Below are 21,489 nucleotides of genomic sequence, written 5' to 3'. Positions count from 1 at the left end.
TATAGATTTAGACTCAGATGGATAATTGGCATTTTCATTTGCTATCCAGCCAGTTAAAATACAGTTTATATATAAAGGGCTTTCCTGGTGGCTCAGATGGTAAATAATCTCCCTGCAATGCAGGAGACCTGGGTTTGATCCCTGGGTTGGGAAGATCCCCTGGAGGAGTGCATGGCAACCCACTCGAGTATTCTTGACTGGAGAAACCCATGGAGAGAAGAGCCTCACAGGCTACAATCCATGGGGTCACAAAAATCAGACACAACTAATTGACTAACATTTTCACTTCACTTTTGTGTATAAAAAATAAAAATTATACAAAGAAAGAAAACAAACAACCCAAAAAAAAAAAAAAAACAACTTGGTCTTTTTGAATACCAGGCCTTTGTAGTTATGTATTGGAGAAGGCAATGGCACCCCACTCCAGTACTCTTGCCTGGAAAATCCCATGGATGGAGGAGCCTGATAGGCTGTGGTCCATGGGGTTGCTAAGAGTCCCACACGACTGAGCAACTTCACTTTCACTTTTCACTTTCACACATTGGAAAAGGAAATGGCAAACCACTCCAGTGTTCTTGCCTGGAGAATCCCAGGGATGGGGGAGCCTGGTGGGCTGCCATCTATGGGATCACATAGAGTCAGACACGACTGAAGTGACTTAGCAGCAGCAGTAGCAAAATTCTTCTAGGGCAAGTTATCTAAAGCTTTCTGAAGAAAATGATATATAATCTGAAATCTGAAGGATGAACAGAGAAATAACAGGGGAGAATTTAGCTCTTAGGCATTTATTCTCTCAAATAATACATACAAGTACCCAGTACGTGGCAGGAATTTTGGTATATTGGTTTGGACATGTACTTAGTCTCTGCTCTAATGGAGCTCACCGTCCACCAAGGGAAAAGTATGTACCAGGCTTACGACTTGGATGAGCATGAAATATGGAATTTGAATAAGTTCACTATGGTTGAAGGTAGAGCCTGAGGTTGAAAATGCTGATACGTTTCTTTCAAGAGAAAGACAGGCTCTATAATGAAGGCCTTATGAGTTATGTTAAGAAAATCTGACTTTATTCTAAAGAGAGATAAATGAGAAAGCATGGCACAATTTTAGGGAACTAACACAACTGTGAGTGTGTGTGTGTGTGTGTGTGTGTTACACTTGATAAGGGTGTCATTAATTGCAGATTGGAGAGTTATTCAGAGAGGTGGACCGTGGAAGAATATGGTCTGGTTAATTCGCTGTATCAGTAACATAGTGGGAGTAATTGTGGGTTGGGTTGAAGTAGTTCAGATGTAGATGATCAGGAATGAACTCAATAAAGAGCTACATGATTCAGAATAAGAATGAATATAGAGATATTCACCCCACTTTTCTCAGTAGTTAGTATACTTCCTGGTACATAGGAGACATCAGAAATTTTGTTATAAATTATCTTGTTATATATTGTCTTATTTGTTATAAATGTGATAGAGGAGGAAAGGTATTGAAATGGTGATGAGCATAAACTCTGAATTCAGACCGTTTGAATTTAGAATTCAGACTCTGTTGCTTATTTCAAGATTCTGCCTTCCATTAACTGTGACATGAGGCACATTACTTAACTTTATTGTGCCTCAGTTTCCTCAATTGTAAAATGGGGCTTATATTGCTGCAAGGATTCAGTGTGATCCTGCATGCAAATGACTTAGAGCAGTGCTAACCAAACACAGAGAGATCAAAAGTTCTGGGTCTGTCCTAATCAGCAAGATGGACCATTGTGCTTCTCTAACCTTTGATCCAAGTGAGTACAACCTAAGAGAAATTCCAGACATCAAAAAATAGCTGGATGTGAAAATACAAAGAGGGACAGTAAAAGCACAATAGAATATGGGAGGTGTAGTTACTATGAGCAAGTCTTGCAGTTCTAAGCCTCTTAGAAACAGAAAAAAAGATGATTAAATACGTCAGCTAAACTGCAGTTTCTTGTGAATTGTAATGTTCAGAGTAAGAGAGAAATGTAGCAAGACTAGAAAGTAGGATTATTTTAAACTACAATTGCAATTATTTTAAATTACCTTAAAGCACAATTACAAAGGAGAAAAACTACCAGAGAGGAGAAATAAGAAAAGAGTACTCACATTGATTTGTTCATTCCCTGATAGCTCAGTTAGTAAAGAATCTGTCTGCATGCAGGAGATCCCGGTTGATTTCTTGGATCTAGAAGACGCTTTGGAGAAGAGATAGGCTACCCACTCCAGTATTCTTGGGCTGCCCTTGTGGCTCAGCTGGTAAAGAAACTGCCTGCAATGCTGGAGACCTGGGTTTGATTCCTGGGTTGGGAAGATCCCCTAGAGAAGGGAACGGCTACTCACTCCAATATTCTGGCCTAGAGAATTCTCTGGACTATCTAGTCCATGGGGTTGCAAAGAGTTGGACATCACTGAGCAATTTTCACTTCACTCTCTTAGGTTCAAAAGATCATTCAACTGAAAGCCAGTGAACTAAAATGCAACTCATTTTGTTTGTAGTTAATCATTGGTCTAGATAGATGAGGCCTTATGTAATAATGAGTGAAATTTATTGAGATGTAGCAAAGTAACCCACAATGGTGGTAAAGGAGCCTCCAGTAAGATAGAAAAGAAACAATTATAAAACTGTTGGTCATGGTGGTGTTGCTCAATCACTAAATCACATTCGACTCTTTGCCCCTGCATGGACTGCAGCATACCAGGCTTTTCTGTTCTCTACTATTTCCTGGTATTTGCTCAAATTTATGTCCATTGAGTTCATAATGTTATATAACCATCTCTCCCTTTGTTGCCCCCTTCTCCTCTGGCCCTCAATCTTTCCCAGCATCAGTGTATGTCTGTTAGTCACTCTCATTTATGTCCAACTCTTGTTACCCCATGCACTGTAGCCCACCAGGCTTCTCTGTCCATGGGATTCTCCAGGCCAGAATGCTGGAGTGGATTACCATTCCCTTCTCCAGAGGATCTTCTTGACCCAGGGATCGAACCCTGGTCTCCTGCATTGCAGGCAGATTCTTTACTGTTTGAGCTACAGGGAAGTACTAGCATCCGGGTCTTTTCCAATGAGTCAGCTCTTCACATCAAGTGACCAAAGTACTTACTGGAGGTTCAGCTTCAGCATATAAGTGGCAAAAATATTTCTGAGTGGAAAAAATTTTAATTTTTTAGATGAAGAGTTCTTCTAAAGTAAGACTTTATCTTGACTAATGATAGCTCCTCCTTCCCACAAGGCAGAACTTGAACCGGAGACTTAAGTTAGCTTATTTCCAAAGCAGTATTAAGGAGTGAGTGATATAGAGAGGAAAAATAAAAAGACCAATTCAAGAATTAGTTAAGGAGGGTGGTTTATGAAGTTGGCCACCAATTTGACAACTGATGTTTAATCCTGTGTGACATTCTGTGGAGTCTTTGTAAAAGACTATTGCAACTATGTATAGGGATTGGGTTATTAAAGAGGAACTCTTATCCACTGTCCAGCATCCATCATTGGTCAAGCAGGGGTTCACCTGTGAATGGCAGTTGTGTCCCTTGGAAAGTTCTAAGACTGGATTGAAGAGGCACTGTGACCATATGCTGGTAGAGTGAACCTGTGAGGTAGGTAAAATCTGCTCTGAATCAATCAATTTGACATAGGCAGTTGGGGCTAGAAGGATTTAAGGGATCTACATGCATGCATACTAAGTTGCTTCAGTCATATCTGACTCTTTGAGATCTCATGTACTGTGTAGCCTGCCCGTCTCCTCTGTCCATGGGATTCTCCAGGCAAGAATACTGGAGTGAGTTGCATGCTGTCTTCTAGGGGATTTTTCTGACCTAGATTTGAACCCATGTCTCTTAATGTCTTCTGCATTGGCAGGCAGGTTCTACAGGAGGAGGCTAATACAATTCCTATCATTACTAGGGGAAAATGTCGACCTATAAGAATGAGGAATATATCCTATAAGTCTTCAGTGAAGGAGGAGATTTTCTTCAGTCAATTCAAAATTTGTTTCCTTCAGATTCTCAAATATAATAAATATTACAAAAATGGGAAGAGTTTTATTTTGCTTTATTTGTAAACCATTATTACCCAGTAATTTTATTCTCAGTAAATGAGTAAAGATTGTTTTTGTTATAGTTGATGTTTTTGTTGTTGTCCTAAAAATGATGATAGAAAGACATACTTGTAGATGAAAGGGCTCAGGTAGCATTAGAGTTCTATATTCCTGGAACAAGTAATTATCTAAAGTTACTTTCCAGGCAAGAAGGGTAGAATACAAAATGGCTCTAGAACAGTGTTGAAGAGAAGATATGACAGAACAGGAAGTAAACACTAAGAGGAGACAATGACCTCTATATAGTCTCATCTACTCATTTTATCTACATAGAGTACTACATTCCCTCTCCTTATTTTCTATCACAGCCAAACCATTCATTTCTTTCCTAAAGCTTACTATTTTAAAATATTTATGTGTATAATAGATGCATTCTTCTTAGTCTCCACTAAATTGCAAGGGCCGCAGCACCAAAAATATATCTTTCTTCACCATTCTACAGTCAAGAGCATATTCATTGTGTAAAATGGTACATTTTTACTGGATTAATTAATGTATTAATTTCCAGTTAATGGCAGGGGAGAGTGAAATTGTCCTCCCAAAGAGCATAAATAAATGTTCCATAAGCTCAAAGAGTCTTTGAAGTTGCTTGATTTGTTTTAGAAATTCAAGCACATTTTGAATTTTATTACCCACTCTATTCATGTTTCTACTGATTAATCAAAATAATGGTTTAATTTGCTTATCTGGAATAACATTCTTGCTTTAGTGAGATTGCGAATGTTTACTAATTAACAGTTCAGTCCCTCCAGTGCTGCATGTCTCTTTAGAAAAAAATAATAAAAATCTAACGCAATATAAAAAAATATTTTACTAGATAAATTCACACTTTTGAATAACAGATATGTTTTTAGCTTTTAAACAACTTTTTGAAATTTGATAAATCAGGATTTAAATGTTCCTCTTCTCTTTTCTTGCAGAATGTGATAAGGTCTACACTCTCATACCTGAGTATCATGAACTCCTAATCACTTGCTTGATCATAAAGCAATTTAAAATATATGTTTCAGGTTTTGTCAATATGTAAAAGAGCCTTGTCATTTTGAATTTTTATGTTTGTGACAAGGTGTGTGAGAGTCACTTAGCTTCTGGCTGGAGAGCATTTTTCTCATTCTTTCCTGGGCATAAGTGAGTAGCGTTAGTAAAATCTGACTTAAATTCTGAATTTTAGCATATTTCCACATTCTGCTCTTCAAAGTGTGCAGCAATTAAAACACACACACGTACTTATTAAACACTCAGTTATCCAAATTATAAATTAATAATTACAGTGAAGAGAACTGAACAGCTTTAACTATAGATGTACCTTGCCATTCTTATTTAACATACTCTACCTTCCTCACACACATGTGTGCTGACAAAGGAATTCAAGCAAGGCACCTTTTCTCACTTGACACCCTGCATGATAACAAGAGCTTAGTCATATTAATCTGCTTTTCTAATTTCCTTTATCGCCTTACTCCCCTAAAAAAAAGGGGGATTCTTATTCTCTTGGATTCTGTTCTCAGTGGTTCTAAGTTTAAGACCTTACCTTCAAATCTAAAATGGGAAAAGTCACTCAAAGTAGTTCTCTTATTTAAGTGGATTTTCATAATAATGTTTTGACAAAATGAAAACAAAACCCCCAGGGGATTCTTTCCATTTTTTCCTAATGAAAGTCAGTTTATCAAGACTTGTTTTTCATTGACTTATTTCAATTTTTGGAGAAGGCAATGGCACCCCACTCCAGTACTCTTGCCTGGAAAATCCCATGGACTGAGGAGCCTGGTAGGCTGCACTCCATGGGGTCGCTAAGAGTCCAATACGACTGAGCGACTTCACTTTCACTTTTCACTTTCATGCATTGGAGAAGGAAATGGCAGCCCACTCCAGTGTTCTTGCCTGGAGAAGAATCCCAGGGACGTCGTGGCCTGGTGGGCTGCTGTCTATGGGGTCGCACAGAGTCGGACATGACTGAAGCGACATAGCAGCAGCATTTCAATTTTATGAATTTTTTAAGAACATACTTATCTAATATTTAAATCAAGGCCATCACCTTTGTCAAGAAGAAAATAATATTTTATTATGATAATTAACATGCTTTATTATATCTTGCTGAATAATAAAAATTTTCTTGTAATTCAATTATTAAAATAATGTAATTTAATACAATTACATTTCACTTTCATTATCTCACTGTAAAATATTAAAGAGTAGTAACATTTGTACATATAGCATTATGCATTGTATGTAATAATGTTTTCTTCTTGGTATAATCAGTTTATCATAATTTGCAATTTTATTTTTTCATCTGTTTTTCTACAACCAACTTGTGTGACATGACTTTTAACATCAATAAATTAACATATCTCAAAACATATAAAAATGTTTCCTTAAAAGTTACATACAATCACTAAATATTTCTAAGTATTCCTCTCTGTGTGTGTTTCTTACTTCCCATCCCTGTAAAAATAATCTTTTTTGAGAAATATTCTCAGATACTAAACAAATATATAGATAATTCCTTGATGATTGATAATTGAAAGTCTACTAGAAAAATACTTAAAGGATATTTAGAATCTTTTAAAGTAGGTTGTCTAGTAATTCAATTTGCAATCTTACTCCATATGCATATGGTAAGTGGTATCTTATGAGAAGATCTTGTCTTGAATCTATTTGTAATTTTATTATATAACTTCATGATTTATGTATTCTGTGTCTTGAAGTAATTTATATAGAGAAAAAAACTGGTTCTCTCCAAACTAATTACAAACTAATTACCATACAAACAAAACCCTAAATCCAATGGTGTAAAACGGGCCTAAATTATACCGCTAGATAGTGTTCACATAATGGGCCTTCATTTTGGTTATCTAAAAGCAAATATTAACCTTTGACAATTTAAATATTGGAATTTAATGACAGGATACAATATTATTTAAAGATAGATACATATGGTTCCAGCAGACCATTGTGTAAAGATTATTAACTTTAGGTAACCTAAGTACAAATAGGTGTAAAAAGACCCAGTAACTGATCTACCTGCACAAATGTAGTCAGTGACTAAACAGAACCGAGATACATGTAGTTCTGACTCCATAGCCCATTTCTCTATTTAGACATGATGAGTGTTTCAGCAACTGTATGACATCATCAGTTGTCTAAATGAGAACTATGTTACATGCAAAATGGTTGACAGCTACACATTTTCAATACTAGCTTCCAAAATGAGAAAAAACACAAATATGGATTTTAAATTAGAGCAATAATTTTAAATACTCAAAAAATATACATTTGAAGGGAAAGTAACATATCTTGTGGGGAGATAATTTTTTGTATGCAATGAAGACTAGATTGAGGCATTTAATGTCCAGACTTTCAGTTCTACCACCAGTACAATGATAAAGGGAAAAAATCAAAATATAGAAAGCAATTTACTGAAGGTGGTAACCCCACTTTGAAAATGTGGAAAATCATTTTTAATTTGTTATTTAATTAATTTCTACACTGTAGGAGGTCCAGGAGAACCTCATTAATTATCACTCCTCACTAACAAATTCTAATTAGAGTTTCATTTATAGTCATATTCTTCAAATGGGAATAAAAATATACATATATATATATATATATATTTTTTTTGCTATTGCTAGACTGGAGAACTTGTTTCCCAAGTAAGGATGAAAACTACATTAAAAAATTCCATAATGAAGTAAAATAATCTCTTCACTCACCTCCATCTCTTATATGAATATTTATTTGGAGAATACGCCCCAGTGGTGTGTGGATATGTGGTAGGAGTGAGTAAACAAGGAATAGAGAATTCCTGCTTCATAACCTTATGTATCAGAAAAATGAATGGCTTGCATCCACCAGGATGTTCACTATAAACTTGGTAGCAATAGCTAGAGCTGTACATTTTCAGAATGCCTGTTACCAGATCTCATGAAATAGGTGCCTTGGAGGAGAATTGTTTCAAATGGTGAGCTGAGGGGCCTGAACTATGAAATGTGCCCAATGTAACCAAATTTGTTGCTGAAAATTCGGTTAACATCAACTGAATTCACACAATAACCTGAAGAAGAAATGTTTAGGTTTGATTGGTCATAGAATGAGGAACCTCAATTTTATCAATCATTTGCCTTTTTTTATTTAATAAAAAATACAGCAAATGCTTGACTGCTATTAAGCAAAGGACAGAATTTACACCAGCTCTATAAGCTAAGTTTTACTAGGCTCATCTGGTTCTTGATTGGAAATCCAAACTTTGGAGCCATTAACTTACTTATTCAAATTCTTTAGAGTAATTTAGATAAATGAAGCTTTTATTATAACCCAAGCCTACTAAATTTAAGAATCATGATTTTTATCATCATGTAATATCATTCTTGAATTTGCAATCATACTTAAATACCTTGAGAGTTTTCTTCAAATGCATTATTCAAAATAATAAGGGAGAGTTTCATACATACTCAATTTCATGCTAAAAATCTAAAGGATATAGCATTACAATTTCTCTAAGTCCTGAACTAAATGTCAGCAGAACATCCCGTAAGACTGAGTTGCTTAAATTATTAACACTTCAGAGGATCATTTCATTAAAATATGATACTTAAAATAGAGTATCATTATGTTTTTCACCTGCTGTTAGGAGCTATGGAGTTCCTTGCCTGTGGATTTGTATCACACTACCATTAGTTTTACTAAAGTCAGAAAGAAAATGTAAGTCCTATTTTAATATCCTAACTGTTTATCACATGACTATAACATAGCACTAGTAAGAGTTTGTAGAATTAATGTATGCTCCCAGGAATGAATGAATTATAATTATAATATTATTAATTGTAATTAATTATGAGTAGCCAGCTTAGAAATGAGTCAATTTAGGAAACATTATATATACAGATGATTGTATTTTGAAACATTATGTGAACATATTTTGCATGCAATTCCAAAATGACAAATTAGATTTTAACAGACAATTATGAAACAGAACTTGAGTAATCAAAATGGTCAGTTTTTAAAAAGGACACAAAAGGATATATATAAATATGGTTAGTATATTACAAGCTGAGTCATAGCATTTTATATTCTCACATTACGAACTTTATCATATTTCTTATTATACTACAAGTGAAAAGTGAAGTGGAAATGTTAGTCATTCAGTCATGTCCAATTCTTTGTGTCCCATGGACTGTAGCCCAGCAGGCTCCTCTGTCCATGGAATTCTCCAGGCCAGAATACTGGAGTGGGTAGTCATTCCCTTCTCCAGGGGATCTTTCCTGACCCAGGTATCAAACCTGGGTCTCTTGCATTACAGGCAGATTTTTTACCATCTGAGCCATCAAGAAGGCCCAAGGACTGGCATAATTATTAATTTTGTCTATTTACTCTCTAAAGTATTAAACAAACTTTTTAAAAGAGAGTTTATTCCAATGCTACTTAACCTACTACAGAGCACAGAAAATAAAGGAAAACTTCCAAATTAGTTTTATAATGAAACCATAACATCCTTTAAGAAATTTATCAAGAATTACACCAAAAAGAAAACCATATACCATGCTTATTTATGAATATAACTTCAAAAATATTAAATGAAAAATAAAAAATAAAATTCAATAGAATATTGAAAAAGTAAAAAAAAAATTAATCCGTGACTAAATGGAGTTTTCACTACCCCAGAAATCCAAGCATTTCACTAGCACCAACTGTTTTAATATAATCAATCATAATAATATGAGCAAAATCACATGATAATAATTTATAATTTTATAAATAAAAATGAAAAAAATTCTATTTGTGGTAAAGAACACTAAATCAAATAATAATTGAGAGGATGATATGCATTCACCCACAGATCTTTATCTAATGAAGAAACATGAAAAGATTTCCTGCTAAAATTAAGCATATACGGTTTTCTGTTTCACTAGTATATTATGTAAGAAACATTTGGTCAATGCAATCAGAGAAGAGAAAAAATAGAATTTGAGAGGAAGAAATTAAACATATAGATGATATGATAGCTTAAATAAGCGAATGAAAAACAGGAAAATTTATTAAAGTAATAACAGGGAAATGTACATAAAACCAATAGTTTACAATTAGGCAAATAATGCCTATCATAAAAGATAAAAATATAGGTAAAACTCTCATTTACAGTAAAAAACAGCAATTTAAAGAGCTGACTGGAAGTAAAATTAGAAATAAATCAATTTAAAGTAGATGTTAACATTTATAAAATTTCCCTGAACCAAAAATGATTTGAAAAAAATGAAAAAAAAATCTGTTTTAATAGGAGAGATCAATGTAATAGGCTTTATGTTTTTATAGGTTAATTTATAAATTTAATACAATTTCAAATAAAGTGCTGCCATTTCCATTTTTATAGTTATTAAAATCAATTACAAAGTTTATTTAGAACAATAAATACGCCTGATGAGCAATGAGAGGGAATTACTTCTTTAAGGTATCAAATGTAGTATTTAGCCTCTACAATTTAAAAACAGAATAGGAAATCCCAGGAAGAACAAGATTGTTTTATATAACAGTTTATAAGTATGTATCAGTTCATAAATAATATAAAGTGACACAGCAGTGATTTCCACTCTAACATATGAAGATCCTCGTTATGATGGTTCCCACCCTCATAATGAGAAAAAAAATTTTAAAAATCTCTGAAAAACTAAACAAATCAGCAATTCAGATATATCAGAGAATTGAGGTCACAAAGCAAATTGTCACTCAGGAAACTAGGGGCAAAGGCAAATCCAGAGAATCATGATTTACCAGGAGCAGAAGCCACTGAAGACATGACTGACAGAAGCCCTAAGAGTTTCTGATGCAGACCAAGTGTGGAACAGACTGGAAGTTAGATTCCTGCAGGCCCAGTATAAGGGCAGCCCCCACAGTTTCGTTAGTTTTACTTTGGGGAACACTACTAGGTTCTCACTGCAAAGATTAGAACATCCCCTTTCCTCAACACTTATTCCTCAAATATTCAAGCAAATAAAGGGGAAAAGCAACCATTTTGAAAATCCTCTGGGAAAAGTAATTATTTTGAAATTCATCATACACAACTACACATAAGACACTTAAAAATAAGCAATAAGGAAATAAACAATCCACATGAAATGCACAAAATATCTGAACAGAAGACCACTAAAGAATACATACAGATGGCAAGTACAATTATGAAGTGATGGTAAACATTTGTAATTAAGAAAGTGCACATTGGAACTGCTGATTTTCAGTCCTGCATGTTGCGGGCTTTATAAAGTCTGTCTTAATAACAAATAAAAGGCTGAACAAGGTGAAAAATCAACTCTTCTTAGATGTCAGAGAAGTGAGGTCACAGAGCAAACTGCTTCCCTAGAAGGTGGAGAGGCAAACCGGTAGATACAGAGAATCATAGCTTTCCAGAGCAGAAGTAAGAAGCAGAGGTCTCTGCAAGAATCTATATTAGGGCAGGAAAGTCTGAACTGTGGGGATCTGTGAGACCAAGTCTGTGAGTTTAAAACTCCAACAGGAGCCCCACACTTTAGTGAACTTTATTTCCTGGAGCTCTGCCAGATTCTTATGGTGAATATCAGAGAAATATTCTCTTTGGCTTCCTACAGGAAGACGGGGAAAATAACAACTATGAAATATGTTGGAGCATTCCATTCTTCTTAGTAAGGCCTACCTTCAAAAGGAACTGTTTTACCACAGCCTGTTGGGATTTAGTCAGAGCCTCACTGACTAGGGCAAGGGAAACATCCAAAACCAGCACTTCCTGTCCAACTTTCAGCAAAATATTGCAATGCATAATAAAGGACAAGAACAGTTTGAAGATTCAAAACAAGAATGAGGACTAGACTCAGGCATAGCAGGAATATTGGGATTATAAGACTGTGAATTTAAAACAATTTTGGTTAAAATGTTAAGGACTCTAATAGAAAAAAAATAGACAATATGCAAAAACATATTGGATAGGATAATCTAAACAGGAGATGGAAAGAATAAGAAAGAAATTGATAGAGATCAAAAACACTAGGCAATCTTGCCTTGTTCCTGATCTTAGAAGATATGTGTTCCGTTTTCCCCCCTTGAAAATAATGCTTGCTGTGAGTTTGGTGTATGTAGTCTTTATTATGTTGAGGTCGGTTCTTTCAATGCCAATTTTCTGGAGGGTGTTTTTTTTTTTTTTTAAATCATGAATGGGTGTTGAATTTTACTGAAAGCTTTCTCTGCATCTATTGAGATGATCATATGGTTTTCATCATTCAATTTGTTAATATGATATAGTATATCACATTGATTGTTTTGTGTATACTGAAGAATCCTTGAATCCCTTTAATAAACCACACTTGATCATGGTGCACGATTCTTGCAGAGTGTTGTTGGATTCTATCTGCTAGAATTTTGTTGAGGATTTTTGCATCTATGTTCATCAGTGATATGGGCCTGTAGCTTTACTTTTTTGTGATACCATTGTATAGTTTTGGTGTCAGGGTGAGGGAGGCCTTGCAGAATAAGTTAGGGCGTTTTGTTTCCTCTACCATTTTTGGAACAGTTTGAGCAAGATAGTTGTTAGCTTTTCTCTGAACTTTAGATAGAATTCTGTGAAGTCATTGGTCTTGGGCTTTTGTTTGTTGGAAGATTTTTTATCACAGTTTCAATTTCAGTGCTTGTGATTAGTCTGTTCATATTTCCTACTTCTTCCTGATTGAGTCTTGGAAGGTCGTACTTTTCTAAGAATTTGTCCATTTCTTCCAGGCTGTCCATTTTATCAGCATATAATTGCTCATTGTTGTTCAGCTGCTGGGTTGTGTCTGACTCTTTGTGACCTCATGGATTGCAGCATGCCAGGCTTCTCTGTTCTTCACCATCTCCCAGAACTTGCTCAAACTCATGTCCATTGAGTCGGTGATGCTAACCATCTTATCCTCTGTTATTCCTTTCTCTCCTGCCTCGATGTTTCCCAGCATCAGGGTCTTTTTTAATGAGTCAGCTCTTCATATCAGGTAGCCAAAGTATTTGGAGTTTCAGCTTCAGCATCAGTCCTTCCATTGAATATTCAGGATTGATTCTCTTTAGGACTGACTGGTTTGATCTCCTTGCAGTCCAAGGGACTGTCAAGAGTCTTCTCCAACACCACAGTTCAAAGGCATCAATTCTTCAGTGCTCAGCCTTCCTTATGGTCCAACTCACACATCCATATATGTGTCATATATTAATGTATATATATATGTATATATATATGGAATGTAGAAGTATGGTACTGATGAACCCAGTATAGAATGGACTTATGGACACAGTAGAAGGTGAGGGTGTGACAAATTGAGAAAGTGGCTCTGACATTTATACCTGATCATGTGTAAAATATATAGTTAGTGGGAAGTTGCTGAATAACACCAGGAACACAGCCTGGCACTCTGTTGTGATTTAGAGGAGTGGGATGTGGGGAGGCTCAGGAGACTCAGGAGGGAAGGAATAAATATATACATATATATATATATATATATATATATGTATACACACACATACAACACACATATAATTATGACTAATTTGTGTTGCTTTGTGGAAGAAACAACACAAAACTGTAAAACAATTTTCTACCAATTAAAAGGTAAATAAAATTTAAAAAATACTAAACAGAAATGGGAAATGTCTGTGATGCACTTACTAGTAGATTGAGCACAGCTGAGGAAAGAATCTCTGAGTCTGAACATATGTCAAGAGAAACTTCCAAATCTGACAGCCAACAGAAGAGAGACTGAAAAAAAAAAAAAAGGAATAAAATATCTAAGAAATGTGGAGTAACAATAAAAACTGTAACATAACATATAATGTAACATACATATAATGGGGATATCAGACAGGAAAGGAAGAGAGAAAGGAACAGAAGCAATATTTGAAGCAATAATGATGGAGAATTTCCCTAAATTAATATCAGACACCAAACCACAGATGCATGAAGCTCAAGGACATCAGGCAAAGATAAATGCCAAGACAAAACAAATTGAAACAACTCCAAAATAAAAGAAAACAACTGCACCTAAACATGTCATATTCAAACTGTAAAAAATCAGATATAAAGTCTTGAGAGAAACTGAAAATTCAACAATTTGTTTCTGCCACTTATTAAAATCCAAAAATCCTTGACAATACCAGATTCTAGCAAGAATGTAAAAACAACAGGAACATTCATTAACTGCTGGTAGGAATGCTAAGTAGAGCAGCCACTTTGCAAGACTTTTTGATATTTTATTACAAAGCTAAACAGAGTCTTGCCAAGTATGATCTAGTTAAGCTCCTCAGTGTTTACTGAAGTGAATTGAAAACTAATATTCACACAAAAATCTGCATGTGAATATTGACAATAGTTTTACGCATAGTTGCCAAAATGATAGCAGTCAACAAGTCTCTCAATTGATGAATGGATAAACAAGATGCTGTGTTTGTATCCATACAATGGAATATCATTCAGTAATAAAAAGAAATGAACTAGCCAGCCATGACAAGATATGAAGTACATATCTAAGTGAAAGAAGCTATTACACATTGCTAAGTGAAAGAAGCAATTTTAAAAAGGTTACTTACTGTATACTTTTAACTGTGCCACATATATCAGAAGACAAAACTATGAGGATGATAAAAATACCGTGATTTCCAGGGTTTGAGTAAGTGGAAGAGCTAAGTGAAGCACAAAGAAATTTTGGAACAGTGAAACTATTCTATTTTTAGAGAAATCAGAAATGTGATTTGTGGTTTGTGATTGCTTCCCCGGGGAAAAAAAAATGCCCCCTAAAAGGAACATAAGGAAATGTTTTTAGCTATTGCTGAAGTGGTAACCATATTGCAATATATAAATACATCGAATCAACATATTATACAACTTAAGCTTACACAATTTTATGTGTCAGTTATTTCTAAATTCAGTTCAGTCACCCAGTCGTCCTGTCTGACTCTTTGCGACCCCGTGGACTGCAGCATGCCGGGTTTACCTGTCCAAAACAAACAAACAAACAAACAATTACCTAAAACCATCTAATATATACTATTGAGAATAAAAAGAAATTCTCTGGGGTAAATAAAATCTTGTAAGTTTTAATTGATAAATAAGCAGACTTAAAAATTATGTATATGCAAAAACTCTTCAAATGTACACATAAGATCCATGAAATTTACTACATGTAAATTATATTACAAATTTTTAAAAATGAGAAAGAAAAAGAAAAAAGAGACTTGAGGGTCGTATTTACACAGGTATCACTTAGTTTTGCCCTCAAACTGATAAAAAAGAAATTAAAAACAGGTTTATAATGTGTAATTGTGAACAATGTCTCTATATTTTCTGATACTGAAAAGGGTTTTTTTTATGTGATAATTTTATTAAGGGTATATTTCATGTTTTTAAAAGAAACTATATTTTATAGATACATATGCTGGTATGTTTAAACTAAAATGATTCTCTAATTTCTATCTGTTTCACATTAATTTATACTAGGTAGAGAAGGGAAATTGGGTGAGGATGTGTGTAAAAGTAGGCTGAAAATGCACTGACAATTATTGATAGATGATTATAATATCCTTTCTACATTGTATTTACTTAAAGCTTTATCTGAAAAATTAAAAATGTTTCCTGGTTTGGAATATTAATTATATTGTAAATATAAACTTAATACTTTATATTTAACCATCCTACAGTCAACAAATGTTAATAGTTGAGAAAATATAGCTCACTACCTACATCCTTTGTTTTGAATACTTCTGATCACTGCAGTTAGACTTACGATCCTTGATACTCTCACTCCTATCCAATCGAAGGCCAATACTAGCCTTACATAAGGACAACAAATCCTTATCCTCATAGATATTTTGCAAGGTAAATATGGACATCACTATTTACCAGTGAAGCAACTGCAGTTTAAAGCCTTCCCAAGTTTCTGCACTTATCTGCATTGGATCTTTAATTAAAATATGCAGACAACTGACTACGAAGGCAGTTCAACTTCAAAATAACAATGTATTGTGGCTATTGTGGCCTCTTATATTTTAACTGCATTCCTTCAATTCTCCATAAACTAATGCATGCGTGCTGAGTTGCATCTGACTCTTTGCAACCCCATGAACTGTAGTCCACCAGGTTCCTCTGTCCCAGGAATTTCCCAGGCAAGAATACTGGAGTGGGTTGCCATTTCCTTCTCCAGGGGATCTCAGCCCTGGGATTGAACCCACATCTCCTGCTTAGCAGCTGGATTCTTTATCACTGAGCCACCAGAGAGCAGGGACTTCCTTTATTACTTAACAGCTAAACAATAATGACTGCGTTACTTAATATCTTAGATTTCATCCTTACATGGTAATTTAATTTACTTTTTGTTGTTCAACTAATCTTCCTTTAACTTGTGCTTAGCTGGCTTTTTCCTCAATAGTACTTTTAGTGATCTTATTTCTCAATCTTACACCAACTTGGAATTCCATACATCAGTAGGCCATGACTTTCTTTTCACGTTTGAATTTTTAACAGCTGTTTGACTCTGTTTTTCCCATTCAGTACTTTTCTGGGTGATCTCTTTTGAAATCTATAAATCTATGATTCCAACAAGTGGGTGCTTAATAAAGGACTATTAATAATATACACACAAATACTACTGTGAGTATCTTAACAGATGTTGTTTACATCCACCATTTTATTTTTAGGAAAACCAAGAAATCATCATTTTAATTATAATGCTAAAATAAATGCAAACCACACATCTTCTGGGAGATATAAATGCAACTGTTTTGCTTTAATTAGATATGGCAAAAGACCTTTAGTATGAAGTATCTATATTTAGAAGGTTAATTATCAATTTATAAAATGACCTTGAAAAAGATGTGCCTGACTCTAGACTACAGACAGATGGACTTTTATGGATTTTAAAGAGCAGCTTAATTGTGCTAATAAACTCTAATATGAAACAAAATGGATTAGGTGAAATTCTTTAGTATCACTAATTATGCATATGCTAGAGATATTAAAATTGCCATCAGACCAAGACAATTTCATTCATTTTGTCAAATTTCTGATAATGCTTATACTCTATTTTACACCATTGCTTCCATTTAGAATTAGCTACTATACTTATAATCTATTAATGTCAAATTCAAAGATACACACTGAACTTCAAGAGGCAATAGATAAGACTCATTAACAGCTGAAAGTCTGGAGTAAGGGAGATTAGATTGATGGTTCTCAGTCCAGTTCAGTTCAGTTGCTCAGTCGCGTCCGACTCTTTGCAGCCCCATGAACTGCAGCATGCCAGGCCTCCCTGTTAATCACCAACTCCCAGAGTCTCAAAATGGGGCAAACCTTTTCTCCTGGAGGGCTTTTGCAATATCTGGAGATATTTTTGGATGTCACAATTGAGTGGGAAGGTAGTTGCTACTGGCATCTAATAAGTAGTGCTCAGGAATCCTGTAATGCATAGCACAATTTCCCCCAGGAATTGTCTCGTCCCCCCCCCGCCCCCCTCGGTTGCTCCAGTGGTAAAGAATCTGCCTGCAATGCGGGAGACCCAGGTTTGATCCCTAGATTGGGAAGAAACCCTAGAGAAGGGAATGACTACCCACTCCAGTATTCTTGCCTGAAGAATTTCATGGACAGAGGAGCCTGGCGAGTTACAGTTCATGGAATCACAAAGATTCAGTCATGACTGAGTGACTAACACTTTCACTTTCAAAATGTCATTAATGTCAAGGATTACAAATCTTGGCAAGTGTTATTGTGTGTTCTGTATTCTGCCATGTAGTATCATTGCTACTCAATTCCCTTAAAACTGAGTTTCCTAATCTGTGAAATGTGATCAAAGTAATAAATATTTAGGTCTTTCCAGGTGACTCAGTGGTAAAGAATCCACCTGCCAATGCAGAAGACAGGGGTTTAATCCCCCATCCAGGAAGATTCCCAAATGCTGTGGAGCAATTAAGTCTGTGCATCACAACTGTTGAGCTTGTGGTCTAGAGCCCAGGAGCTGCAACTGCTGAGTCCCATGTGCCACAACTACTGAAGCCCGCACACCCGAGAGTCTGGGCTCTGCCGTAAGAGAAGCCACTGCAATGAGAAGCCTGTGCATAACAACTAGAAAGTGGCCCCTGCTCGCCACAGCTAGACTAAAGCTCATAGAGCAATGAAGACCCAGCACAGCCAAAAATAAATACATAAAAATTAAAAAAAAATAAAGGGTAATTGCCAAGATTAAAGAATACCTCTGAAAAACGGCAGCTTAGTTCTTATACACAAAAAAGAGCTCAAATAATGTCTACTATTTGTCTTCTTCCCCAGATGTTTTACTTCACTTGTATAACTTGCTATAAGTAAGACTTTCACACTGTCCACAGTCACACAAAGAAAAAAATGGGTATTATTTTCATCATTTACTTCTTAAGTATCTCATAAATAAATCTCATTATATTAATTCTCTGCTGCTTTTTGAATCCACCATTTCTTTTCATCCATATTCCCACTTTCCTCATTAAGAGTCTGAATTTTTTCTTATTCAGGATCATTGTAAATTTACCTATTTCTAGTCCCTTTTATCTCAATAGCAATGTCGTTACTAGTCTTACAAGGAGTCTGGGAAAAGCTCAGCTCAAATAAGATATGTGTTGGGTGGAGATTTTTACCATTCCACTAAATGAGAAGGAAGGAAATTAATCTGAATTTTGGAAACATGTGTCTTCAATGCTGAAAAATCTTCAAAATCTAGCTAAACAACTATGTGACTTCTAACTTCAGTGTAGAACATAAAAAGCTTAAAACAGCATTATTCTTACTCTGAATAACAACAAAAGCAAACCAACACCCAAAAAACCACTAGACAATCAGCAAATTAATTTCCTCCTCCAGGGGATCTTCCGGACCCAGGAATTGAACTCATGTCTCCTGTGTCTCCTGCATTGCAGGCAGATTCTTTACCACTGATCCACTAGGGAAGCCCTAATCAGCCAATTCAGATTTTCTTGTTTCCATAAAAAAACAATGTCAAAGGGTAATCAACTAACCAGAAACCTAAGAAAAGATGGGCACTTCTAAACAGAAATGATGTTAGTTCTAGCTTAGCTGGGATAGCTACTGCTAGCCACTAGCAAAAATAATTCTGAAAAATGTTTAATCAGCATAAGTGACTAAGGAAATATTATAGAACCCTTTAAAGCCATATACACTGAAGAAATTTGCAACCTCTCCCAGGCTGTTTTCCAAGGACAATAGCAGACATTCACTCAAAATCTGTGAATGGAGAAAGTCTCACTCTTGCTGCAGGCTTTGAGTGAGGGTTGGAGAGCAGAGTGAACAGTGGCCACTGCGGAACTCAGATTCTTCTCCCCATCTCTCCTTTAGAACAAAGGCCTAAAGCTTCTGGAAATGACAACGAATTACGATAACCAAAGAGATACTGAAAAAGAACAGAGTTGGAAGTTTCACAATGTTAGCTATCTAATGCTCAGATCTACAGTAATGTTTCATTAATCACAATAATGTGGTTGGAGTAGGTATAGTCAAATACATCATTAAAAGAGAACAGAGAATCCAGGAATAGTACTATCTATACTTGTTGATTGAGATTCAGTGGAATCAAATCCAATGGGAAAAAAGTTAATCTCTTCAATAGTGCTGGAAAATTCTCAAAGACACATTAAGGAAAAAAAATACAACATATACACGACTTCAGAAAGGTTAACTAAAAATAGATCATTGACCTAAATATAAAACCTAAAACCATAAATTTTCTAGAATTAATATAGGGAAAAAACATGTGTGCCTTGAAGTTAGTTGAAAATATTTTCTACATGACACTAAAAACACCATTTAAAAACTCATAGCAAATTGGAATTTATTGATATTACCATAGTTGTTCTTCAAAAAGCACTAGTAAGAAAATGAAAAAGAGTCACAGGATTGGAGAGTATAATTGAAAATTGCATTCCTGCCTATGGATTATGTTCAAAATTAAAGAAAAAAAAACTCAAATATAAGAAAATAAAGATTTAAAATAAGGCTGTGCTATAAAGCCGAAAAGTACTGTAAATAAATGACTAGTTTGAGATTCAAGTAACACTGAAAGGATCAATTCCCTCCATGTTTCCTGTGTCCCTGAGGTCTATATTTTTGAATTTTAATTAGGCACGGATTGGGGCTGGAAGAATCAACAGTCTGGAGGCAATAAAATGGAAGGTTGGAGCACATGTCATTGCACGGATACTTGTACCCCAAAGGCAACACTTTCAGTGGATACTACAATAATATATAATTTCAGAAAGGGAGCAGGAATTTCCATTATAACTACTGTTCTCTAGTTCATGACCTGTACTCTTCAATAGTAAAAAATACAAACAAAAAAAGGAGATAAAACATAAGAATTTGAAGATCTAGGGGATCTTCCCAAGCCAGGATCGAATCCAGGTCTCCCTCATTGTAGGTAGATCTTTATGGCCTGAGCCACCTAGGAAGTCCTTATATTCGGGTAAGAATTTGAAACAAAACACACATTTATAATTAGGAGCTAAAAGATCCCCTGGAGAAGGGAAAGGCTCCCCACTCCAGTATTCTGGCCTGTTTTGGGGTTGCAAAGAGTCAGACATGACTGAGCGACTTTCACTTTCAGATTCTTTTTTTTTCAATGTATTATGCATATAGCACATCACAAAGACTATACAAAATGAAAAACTCAATAATTAAAAAACCTTAGATATACAGAAATGAGGATAATATTTAAATTAATAAACAAAAATATTTTTAAAAGCAAAAAAAAAAAAAAAAAAAAGCTTTGGCCACATTACACAGCTTGTGATCTTAGTTCCTCAACCAAGAATTGAACTTGGCATTCAGCATTGAAAGTGCTGAATCCTAACCACTGGACTACCAAGGAATTCTCTAAGATCACTTTCAATAGTAATAATATATACAAAATTTGTATTAAAGCAGAAAAAGAGATATCCTCCTGTTCTGAATTTCCTAGTCCATAGTAAAGGTTCTGGAGAATGAAATACAGGCAGAAATGTTTTTCAAATCCAAGAGTCAGAGAAATCTTTATTGATGATTAACTACTCCACTTTCTCTACTGCTATGATGGAGGAGGTTGTCCCATGTGATACATTTAAAAGCTAGTAAACTCTCCAACATCCAGCGACCCAGAATTATTGATTTGCCAGAGTCCCCTGCCAACCTGCATGTGACATGAGGTATGAATAGAAAATAAATTTTTTGAGAATATTGTTATTGTTGTTATTCCTACAGCAAGATGTTCCTGCCTACTAACTTAGAATATGGGTATCAGGAACTGAGTGTTACAATTGCAAAACATCTAAATATGTGGCAATGGCTTAAATGAGGAGGCTAATTTCAGACACTAAAAAGATGGTGTCAAATATTATGCAGTGGTAAA

At 35.0% G+C, this 21,489-nt stretch overlaps 1 non-coding gene across 1 annotated transcript; it reads right to left on the bottom strand.

The window, feature by feature from the left end:
• Window positions 1–20,901: 20,901 nt before the first annotated feature.
• TRNAE-UUC lies at window positions 20,902–20,973 on the bottom strand. The gene has a single exon. It is a non-coding gene; the product is annotated as a tRNA-Glu (tRNA).
• Window positions 20,974–21,489: the final 516 nt, after the last annotated feature.

Source organism: Cervus canadensis, chromosome 16 (genome assembly GCF_019320065.1).
Source record: "Cervus canadensis isolate Bull #8, Minnesota chromosome 16, ASM1932006v1, whole genome shotgun sequence".
NCBI lineage: Eukaryota > Metazoa > Chordata > Mammalia > Artiodactyla > Cervidae > Cervus > Cervus canadensis.
This window is presented reverse-complemented; position numbering and strand designations above follow the sequence as displayed.